We start from the raw sequence: 11,203 nt of genomic DNA on the forward strand, positions 1-11,203 counted from the left end.
GGCTGGCACTCGGCATAATGTGGCACACTGGGGCCCATATTTATACTTTTTTTGTGCAGCATTTGCATCATTTTTTGATGCAAAAGTGGCGCAAACTTACAAAATATAATTGTTTCTTGTAAGTTTGTGCAGCTTTTGCATCAACAAATGACGCAAATGTGGTGCAAAAAAAGTATAAATATGGGCCTGAGTACTCTTCTTAGATCATTTCTGGACCTGTGAACAAACAGAAGAGGATGAACAAGGTGTCTGTGATGTGAGCGTTGAAGAATGGGCCTGCTCTCCCTCTTCTACCAAGGACAAAAAAGTGGGCTTCAGGAATCATAAGGCTGAGCTGTTGTTTGGGCTACAGATATTCCACGAGCTACAAGAGGCTTTTTTCCTGCATTCTCAGCTGGCCAGTACCAACTGGTCCTGTCAAGGACCCTGCTGCTGATCTCTGTTGGAGTGAGATTTGATCCTCAAGTGCTGGCACCAACATCCTGGACACTTGGCTGGTGCAAAAATGTTCTCCTATTCTGAAATTTGCGATGTAGAAACTTTTGCCATCTTATTGCTTTTGAACCAGCGGGGGACAGAGAAAAACCTGTCAAACCGATGCAATGAAGGTGTGCGACCACTGGGCCAAAGATTCAGGGTGTTGTCACTATATTCTTTCTCGGAGCAGCAACATTAATTCTGTGGGACGCCACAGAGAAGGTATCTGACCCCATGGAGCTTTCTTTGGCTACAATCTGCAGCTTTGTCATGCTGGAAGAGGCCAAGCTGCAAAAAACTGACTGAGTCTGTAGGTAGAAATCTTTACCAGATGAAGACGCAGAAAGCATCTGGCCTGTGAGGGACCTTCACTGGACTCAAAATTCAAATTTCTCCCACTCGGATCTTTGCCCCCTAAAGTCTGCAACTTCATTAAGACCTTGTCCAACAGCTATCTGAGAGTGTGGAGCCCTCTTCGGCCACAGCCTGCTGCCTTGCCCTCCTGCATATTTTTTAACTCCATTCCAGAGAATAAGTCCAAAGGTAAAACATTTCAATAGGATGAACTTGATCCTTGTGTGCTTCATTGAGGTTGGCCTCAAATCTTACCCTTTCCTGGTTAAGAGCAACTAGATTACCACTGTTGGCACTTAACACTTTTTAGTACTATTTTGAACCTTAAAGTTAAAAAAAAATCATAAATCTGGTCCTACAGATTGGGTTTTTGTCATTTTATGTCATTTCATGTATTAAAATTGATACTGTTACTCTAAATTGTTCGGAGATTTGTCTTGACTTTATTGCTTTTTGAGTACTGCATACATATTTTACACATTGCTTCTAAGTTGAGCTTGTCTGGTCTGTACATTAGTTATCAGGGGCTTGAGCTCAGGTTAATTTAGTGACTTTAGTTGTCCTCCTTGACAAGGAATGTGGTTATTATTTGAAGTGTTTACTCTCCCCACCTCAACTAATACCCCCAAATGCTCACAGTAGATTTTTGAGGTTGTTCAAAGTCCTGTTGGCACTATGGGGGTTATTACAACTTTGGAGGAGGTGTTAATCCGTCCCAAAAGTGACGGTAAAGTGACGGATATACCACCAACCGTATTACGAGTCCATTATATCCTATGGAACTCGTAATATGGCTGGTGGTAAATCCGTCACTTTACCGTCACTTTTGGGACGGATTAACACCTGCTCCAAAGTTGTAATAACCCCCTATATATGACCTTTGTATAAGAATCAAGGGGGTGATTCTAACTTTGGCGGGCGGCGGAGGCCGCCCGCCAAAGTTCCCCCGACAGAATACCGCTACACGGTCGGAAGACCGCCGCGGTTATTCTGTGTTTCCCGCTGCGCTAGCGGGCGACCGCCAGAAGGCCGCCCGCCAGCCCAGCGGGAAACCCCTTCCCACGAGGAAGCCGGCTCCGAATGGAGCCGGCGGAGTGGGAAGGGTGCGACGGGTGCAGTAGCACCCGTCGCGAATTTCAGTGTCTGCTAAGCAGACACTGAAATTCAAAGTGGGGCCCTCTTACGGGGGCCCCTGCAGTGCCCATGCCAGAGGCATGGGCACTGCAGGGGCCCCCAGGGGCCCCACCACACCCCTCACCGCCATCCTGTTCCTGGCGGTCGAAACCGCCAGGAACAGGATGGCGGTGAGGGGGTCGGAATCCCCCATGGCGGCGCAGCAAGCTGCGCCGCCATGGGGGATTCCTCAGGGCAGCGGAAAGCCGGCGGGACACCGCCGTTTTTCCGTTTCTGGCCGCGGCTGTACCGCTGCGGTCAGAATGCCCTTAGGAGCACCGCCAGCCTGTTGGCGGTGCTCCCGCGGACCACTGCCCTGGCGGTTTTGTACCGCCAGGGTCGTAATCACCCCCCAAGTCTTTAGCTGGACACATATTGATCATTTACTTACTTATCATCAAAGCAGATGATCATGTCTGATCATCAAGATACTCCTTACGAATGCCCTGAAGTAATGCTCAATATCTCCAAACCCCGGATTTACCAAAATCAAGTCCAATGGTAGCTCAGAGAGTACGGAGCTACCAGGAGATACAAGTGGAACCCAGAAGGTGCCCCTAGAAATGAGGAATGACTTGAGAAACATTAAGTCCTCATCTGATTTCTACAATAACTCCTTATTCCCCTTCATTTTTACACCTGGAGATTTCACCTGCTTGTAGCAGGTAAAGTGTAAAGGAGGAAAATACTGAGTCCCAGAATGACTTATTTTAAAGCTATGCAAGGCAGCATCTAAATTTACCACACTGCTTTGCTCAATGGGGAAAACACAGCAAAGTGCTGCCTGGTGCTGGTATCATCCCTTGCACGAGTGCATAAACAGACTTCCTTGTGTGCCGCACAGCCTCCCACCATGGTGAAGAGTTGAATGTGTGCTAACATATGATTTCTACTGAAGGCACACAGTTCCAGTACAAATTACTTTGTAGAGACAAAGTGAGAACATACTCACTCATTGGATGTGTGCTGTGCTTTGTAGCACACATGCAATGTATTGTTTTTAGAGAAATTAACACATTTCCCTTTGTTTGCACTTGATTCAAGCAAGCAACCATTCAATTTTGATGCAAAATCCAGTCTGTCTATCTTAGTAGATCTGGATTGGTATCAAAACATAAGGATGGTTGTGTTGATCTGCCAAAGTAATGGATCTTTGATGCAAAATGACGTAAAAAGTCTACTAAATACAAGCTTGTCGAGTGGTTGGATCGTGTATTCTCTGAACTGGCCTTTGATCTTTGGGACAGTCTGGTACATAATCCTGAAACAGAGAACCCAAGTTGGTGGAACTGTACCCTTTCTAATGTGTTGCACATAGACCTGTGTTTTGCCTATGTGCAAGTCTTCCTGGCTCTCAGTAAGTTAGTGACGTGGTGAGTGCTCCGATGCAGGATGGTTTGGATGGTTCATATACACAAGCTCTATATGCAAGCTCTCAGTTGGGTCTATGTACCTAGGATGGACAGATGCCACCAATGCTCTTAGTCAGGGGGTGTTTACCTGATGTGTTTGTGTGTTGGTTAAGGAATAACTGTAACACATAACAACTACAACTTCAAACTTAGGAGCTATAATCACTCTTTAGCTTATACTTGATCTTTATCTTACATAACAATATTACAAACCTGGGCCCATATTTATGGATGGTTAGCGTTACCTTGGCACCAATTATTTTGGTGCTAATATGGCGTTAACCTAACTCCATATTTATATTTTGACGTTAGACCTGTTTAGCGTCAACATTTTGGAGTTAGCGCCATGTGTAGGATACGCAAACCCACCTTGCGTCAATTAGATGCAAGGTAGGTGTTCCTGTTCTAAACATGATGCTAGCCCCCCAGTACCATATTTACCTCCGGGCATAGAAACAACGCACGGGTGGGAGGTGAACCTAAATAGTGGTGCTAAGCCCGCTTAGCGCCATTATTGAACGCCTGGGTCATACTAGGCGTTAGAGTGCAGGTAGGCCCATTTCCATGATGGAACACCATGGAATGGGTACACAGATGCCCACCCCAAACCCCAGCAACACCACCACCCACACCACAGGGACACTTCAGGAGGTGAGACCCCATCCCGGTAAGTTTAGGTGAGTATAGTTTATATTTTTTTAAAGTGCCATTGGGGGCTGCTTACTGGCACTGGGTATTTTTGGCTTGCCCCAGGGGACACTAGTCCCCTGTGGTGGGCATGACTCCTGTCTAAACTTAGACAGGAGTCATTTTTTGACTGCTTGTGCGTCAGTAAATAATGCTAGGCTGACTAGCGTCAAAAGTTTTCCCGCTAACCAGCCTAACGTAATTTTGGACCCACTAGGGCCATTCCCCCTAATGCCATACCCCCGCCATTCCTTAGCACCATTGTGCGTCATTCCATAAATATGGCACATAGATGGCTTTAAGGAATGGCACTAGACGGTGTTAAGAAAAATGACGCACAACTGCGTTAACGCAGTAGTGCACCATTTTTCATAAATATGCCCCATGGAAACTACCAGATTCATGGAATTTCCCAAGAGAAAAGTTAGGGTTCAAGACAAGTTATGAATTTTCCTGGGTGGACAGATCTGCAATTCTAGGTAAATACCCTAAAAACTTGTAACTTTGAGAATGTTTCTATTCAGGATGTATATCATCTTGAACCATGCATAAATGTACTCTGGTAAATGTGATTTCTTATAAAAGACAGGAGTCATCCCCACCACTCCAATGGCCACCACAGGGGACCAGTGTCCCCTAGCCATGGCCATTGTACCCAGTGCCATGCAGGGGGCCCCATTTCAGGGCCCTTAATGGCATTTAGAATTTCTTTTTAAAAATACTTAACTATACTTACCCTACATACCTGGGATGGGATCCCCATCCTCTGGTGTCCCTCTGGTGTGGGTGGGGGTGTTCCTGGGGCTTGGGGTGGGCACCTGTGGGGCAATTCTATGGTATTTGTCCATAGAAATGGGTCCACAGGTCCCTTAACGCCTGGTCTGATCCAGGCGTTAAATAATGGTGCTAAGCAGGCTAAGCCCCATTATTTAGGCCTGCCTCCCACCTGTGGATCTTTTTTGCACGGGAGGATAAGTAAGGCACTAGCGGCTTTGAGTCATTTTTTGGATGGGAACGCCTACCTTGCATCTTATTGACGCAAGGTGCATTCCCACATCCAAAAAATGAGGGAAACTCATATATTTTGATGCTAGACGGGTCTAGCGTCAAAATATAAATATGGAGTTAAGTTTGCGCCGAAATTGCGTCACAAAAATTTCGCAAATTCAGTGCAGAGTATAAATATGCCCGTAAATGCATACAGTAGATTAGAGTCTGCTCTGTGGCCTGAAGGGAAGCTAGGCGTTGTTTAAATAAGAACTGGCATTCCATGTATATACCAAGATATCTGTAAGCAGATACTACTTCTCTGTTTTTACCCATTGTGCACCACGAGAATGACTTGAATTTTTTGTCTGCTAAGCAGAAATAATTGTTTTGTTTAAGTTCATCACTAAGCCCACATGTTCTATATATTTAACCAGGGCATTTACTGTGCGAGGTCTAAGACGCACCCCTGTTTCAGACCGTGGCTTGTAGGGATTTTGACTGTCACTTGAGTTCCATTTCCGACCTTGACCTGTGCCCATGTGTCCCTGTACAAGGCGATGATTGCGTTAAGCAGTTTACCAGGGAAAGCCCATCCTGCCAGTTTTGCCCAGAGGCGTCCACAAGGCACTCTATCAAAATAGAGTTGAGGTCTAGAGAGCAGGCAAACAGACGACTGTTTCTAGTATGTTTTTTCCTTTTATGCTTACACTGGTAAGTTTGTAATTGTTCCCATCCCTGCTGTGGATCCTTTACAAATCAGAATTGTTCTCTGTTGGAAATTCTGCAAGTGTAAATTGTACGCATGTCTCAACTCCTGGAAATCGGAAGCAAATGTTCAACTTTTCATATAAGCCATCTGTGAATCAGCATAACCAGGTGATCTGCATGTACCTTATCAGCGCCTAGAATGTTTGCTGTAGTGTAAAAAATATCAGAATAATTCCTAAGTAATTGTAGTTTGTACTATGCATGATTTACTAGTTAGGTATTAATCAAATGTTTGGAAACTATCAATGAATTGATTCTCTATAAAAATGATCTTCCGAAGATATTTACAACATTCTATTTTGATGCATTTTTCCAGGGATAATTGACGGCAACAATGGAAGAAAAACAATATTTCGCTGCAATATTGCTGTAGACCAAATCTTCGGAACTTCCAATGGACGTCTGCAAGAATGAATGTGATAGTACGTTACTGAAGCAATACCAGGCAGCATCTTTAAAAACAATCTAATTGCCAGACAAAATTCTTGAACAAGAACTTTTACCACTTCGCAATGCCTTACGGATTTATATTCTATGTTCTATGACATTGAGATGAAGTATGTAACAGTTCGCTGCTGTAGTCATCCTCCTCACAGGCAGTGGTTTACATTTTTATTTTTTATTGGCTCCTAAGTAGCCACTCCCAGTACGGTTAGTGAGGACTGTAACATGCCAACACTCATCCACATCTGTGACAGCATTTGTAATTTTAGAGGAAGTTTACATATACACATCCATTTATCACTTTTTAGGGGGCCCACTTTATTATTACAGGATGGGCTGAAATGTCACATCTGTAATACTCAGTGGAAAGGCACTGTTCACGCTTTCACGCATTTTGAAGGGGTGTACCATCACCATCACTTGCATGGCGGCATTCCTCTTGGAAATGACCAAATGCAGCTTGCCTATGCTTCCAATACATCGTGCTGAATATCTGCCACACAAGACACACCTAAATATGTGTGATTACATAGCGGAGAATTGCTTTTATTTTGTTATTCAGCGCACGGTTCATGAATGGGTGTGTGTGCATAAACTATTCATTGAACGATTTACATAATTGGTCACCTTGCACGGGTAAATGTTTTAAGCTTATGTCACTTTTAATAGTGGCGGCCAGTAATTCGAGCAAGGGGGTGGGCCACACACACACACTCATGAGCACACTCATTCACACCCATGCATTCACATGTATGCACATGTTTACCCACCATTCACAAGCACATACAAATGCACACACACACACACAAATATTCAAAGTATGGACTCACAAATGCACGCAGGCACCAAACAATAAAAAAATAAAACTTACCAGACCGCAGTGGATTTCAAATGGTGAGAGGGAAGCCTCAGTGGTTACTGAGATTGGGATTGCCATCTCCTCTCATTGGCTGACCATGTCATGGGTCAGCCAATGAAAGGGGCTGCAGTCCCTTATTCATCACAGAGTAGGATGGTGTCTCCGAGGCCACTGACCACATCCCACTATGTAACAAGCGTCACTGATAGTCATTCAGCCTCGGCCACTTCAGGCCTTAAAACTGAAGCAACTAGGCACAAGGCCATTAGTGTTGGGCTCCCTCATCATCTGGTGTAGGACCACCAATCACTTTGCCAGGTTGAGGAGGTCAAGCTACAGGGCAGTGACATCTTCAGCACTGGAAAGGTCAGCTGAGGGAACCTCCTCGTTTTGCACAGGCACAGCACTTGGCGGCTAGACCTAAACAAGAGGATTGTCTGTCAGGCTGACCTTTGCTCATGCTGACAGACACTCCACATTTGGAAAAAGGTGGAGGGGGAGCTCCGTCCTTAATAACGGACCACCACAGACTTTTAGTACTAAGAATTTGAATGTAATGAAAGAGCATAGGTACTGCTGGGAAGGTGAATATGTGAAGGGTTAATTATTAATAAACATAGGTAATTTAAGGGGATAAATTATCAGTCGATATTTAGCTAGGATGTGAAACACGAGGGATTTTTTTTATTGTATTTAGAAATTCTATAAAATAATTTTATTTGAGGGTTCCTTGGTATCATTGCCATTTTGAAAATAGGTAACAATAATTTCAGATACTTTTAAAAGCAAAATTAAAAATGAAGATCTTTTTTAGTTAAGAGTAGAAAGGGCATTAAATGAAAAGAGCAATTAACAATCACTCAATCAAACAATATTGGCTTGGCACAAAATACGAAAATATTCATGTATGTATATAACATTAAAGTTCACATCTTTAGAACATAAAAAAGGTAAAAAATACAAATGAAAAACAAGTACTTGCAAATTCACCAGATTTGGCTTAAATTGGTCTATCATTTTAGAGCGTTAAGCTTTTTTTTACCACAATCTTGCAATCAAGCAGCATTGCAAGATATAGATGTTATCTTGTAGTGTTACTTAGCTGCAGAATTGGTGATAAGTTTATCAATGAAAAGTTAAACTTGTTGCAGCATGATTTGAACCTGCGACCTTTATGCAAACGTTTGAAGGAACATCAGTCCACTGAGCTTCCTGAACTGCCATACGTGGTGGCCAAGTGTATCAAAGTGTAGGGGAGCTTAGTGGGATAATGCACTCTCTTCAAAATGGCTGTACCGCAGGTCCATCTACTAGGATTAAAATTGGTCAGGTGGTTAATGAGTCTACTGAAGCGCACTGTTGCAATGTGCTGATCATATGGTTGATTACCAGTACAGCGATTCATGCATTTACTGCAGAGATCCAGGTGCAACCTATCTATAGGTCAGGAACCTCAATACTGATAAGACAGCTTAGTTGGTTGTGAACGTTCTGCAAAGGTCTATCCAATGTGCTGAAAACCCTGTACACAGACAATCCCAGATAAACCCCGCACCATTGCAATGCACCTCTGTATTGACTGCAAATTGAGTTTATGTTCCAGAACTGAGACATTTGGCTGTCCAACTTCTGCTCTCCACATATAAAAATGCATAACCTTGAATTCAGGACCTAGCACTAGCTGCCCAATTGCAGCCCTGCCTCGTAGGATTAGAATGCTTTTCCTAGAAGCTGGTGTGCCTTAAGGATGTCCAGTGGGAAATCTGATGCTTCCAAGTTCGAGTACTCATATGTGACTTTCTAATAACTAACACCACAAAATAATATTTTTAGTTATTTAAATCTACTTAAATACATGAACCATCTAAAACATAAAAATATATCTCTAGGGTGCAAAAATAAATAACCTAAAACCTAACTCCAGGACAAACATATTTCAAACCCTCCCTGCAGTGGAGCTGAAATTACCATATGCTCTGGCATCGCTGGTGTATGAGCACAACACAAAAGCAAATCAAATTAAAAGTACTCAAAGCAAATAAATATCAGTCACTCTGAAACAAATAGGGCCCATATTTATACTCGGTTTGCCCTGAATCATTATTTTTTCTACTAATTCAAACTCATACTGTTGGTCGTAGGTCGCTTCTGTTGGCGTAGATATCTCGAAGACAAGACTCCCTCCCCCCCTTACTCACCCTTGCTACTGCTGTTCCAATTGCTGGGCACCCAAATCCTCTCAACACATCATGACACGCTGGACATAAACACACTGAAGGTTGGCGATTTATACTCCAACTCCAGGTTACACTCCTTTGCGGAACTGGTGTCTGCCGGAGTGGTGCACAATGGAGCCTTCCTGACATACTGCGCCATTAAGCGGCTTCTTAACAATCTCTGGGGTGTTGGCAACGCCGAGCCTCCTGATTCCTAATCACTCACCACCATCCTTACCATAGGTTGCACAAAAGGTACCATAACTAGATTATACAAAATATTACTGGCAGAAGTTTGCACCACCCTGCCGCACGCTAAGGCACGCCGGGACTATGTCCTTCCTTCACCATTACCACAAAAAACTTGGATCGCAGCTCTGGCAACGATCAAATCAATATCCCTTAATCCTTGATTGCGTTACACCCAATTCAACTATATTCACCACTCCTACTTATCCCCGGCCCGCATCCAAAGAATATACCGGAGCACAGCTCCGACATGTCCAAGATGTGCTACTCCGGCAGCCGACTTTTACCATATGGTTTGGAGCTGCCACTCGATAAACTCAGCCTGGCACCACGTCACAGACGTCACAGTAGAGATTTCGTCCCACACCCTATTCCCCACACCAGATTCCTGCTTATTGGGCATACGCCACCGCACTAGAGAGGATAAACAGATACACAGATTTATAGTTTTAGCATTTGTTGTTTTCAAACGACTGATAGCAACACATTGGAAAGCTTTACACGTCCCATCCCACCAGGCTTGGCTCTGTGACTTACACAGCCGCTCACAGGCTGAAGCACAGACACTTCACTAATTGCAACACAAAGGTCTTATTCAGGAGGGCCCCGAAATATGGGACACTTTTGTGGTGGCAACAGAAGCGAGGGATGACATGTACCCCGTGAGTGGGGCACCATACACAGCCTTTACAGCCCAGGTTGACACTGTCAACACGCTGCTTGAACTGCTCCAATCTCATTTATTTTCATTATTAGCACTCTCATCCCTCCTCTTAATGCATCAATGCAACACATCAGGTTGTTTTATCCGCGTTCAAGCCTTCATGCAACCCATATTCAGATCATTCAATATCAATCCTGTTCGATACCTCATCACATCCTGCAAAACATAAACCACACCCCAATTATAACCTCCGTTTTATTCATACACATTAGCTGTACCCCTTCTTCTTACTTCTCCCAACTTCTGTCGAAGATAGTCAACAACAGTATTGACATTAATAGCGTTTGCTGCATCTTTATTTAGCAATCAGTTATTGCACAGTTCTTAAGGTGAATGTTCTTTTTCTTTTTTTTTTTTTTTTTTCTTTTTTTTTTAGCGACACCTTATGCTGAGTTATCTCTTGTTTTTCTTCACTTCTCTTTTTGGATAATTCACTGTGCAATAAGGCTGTGCAAGTCTATATATGTAAGCAAATAGTTCGATAAATTATTAACAGCCAATGTACTGTTGTGTGAATGTTATGCTCAATAAACAGATTTTAAAAAAAAACATGTCTAGTGTCGAAGTCATGGAGTTAAAACTGTTTTCTGGACGTGAACACCTACCTTGCATCAATGAGATGCAAGGTTGTGTTCCCATCCAGAAAAGGACAATATGGCCTTTGTGCCATATTTATCACCCCATGCTAAAATTTAGCACGGGGGATGGGGGCCTTAAATATTGGCGCTAAGCTTGCTTAGCACCATTATTTAACGCCTGGCTATGGGCAGGTGTAAGGGGACCTGTAGGCATATTTCCATGGTCACAGACCATGGAAAGTGCCCACAGGTATCTTTCTCTGGCCCTTGGG

The 11,203-nt window shown here is 43.6% G+C and overlaps 1 protein-coding gene across 1 annotated transcript in view; it reads left to right on the forward strand.

Moving 5' to 3' along the window:
• LOC138269580 (cytidine monophosphate-N-acetylneuraminic acid hydroxylase-like) overlaps positions 1-10,895 on the forward strand; it is a 680,173-nt gene extending 669,278 nt beyond the window's left edge. Inside the window, exon 15 of the mRNA XM_069218806.1 lies at positions 6,178-10,895. The gene's annotated coding sequence lies outside the window, so the exon portion shown is untranslated. The remainder of the gene's footprint in view (positions 1-6,177) is intronic.
• Positions 10,896-11,203: the final 308 nt, after the last annotated feature.

The sequence above is a fragment of the Pleurodeles waltl genome, chromosome 2_1 (assembly GCF_031143425.1).
Source record: "Pleurodeles waltl isolate 20211129_DDA chromosome 2_1, aPleWal1.hap1.20221129, whole genome shotgun sequence".
Lineage (NCBI taxonomy): Eukaryota > Metazoa > Chordata > Amphibia > Caudata > Salamandridae > Pleurodeles > Pleurodeles waltl.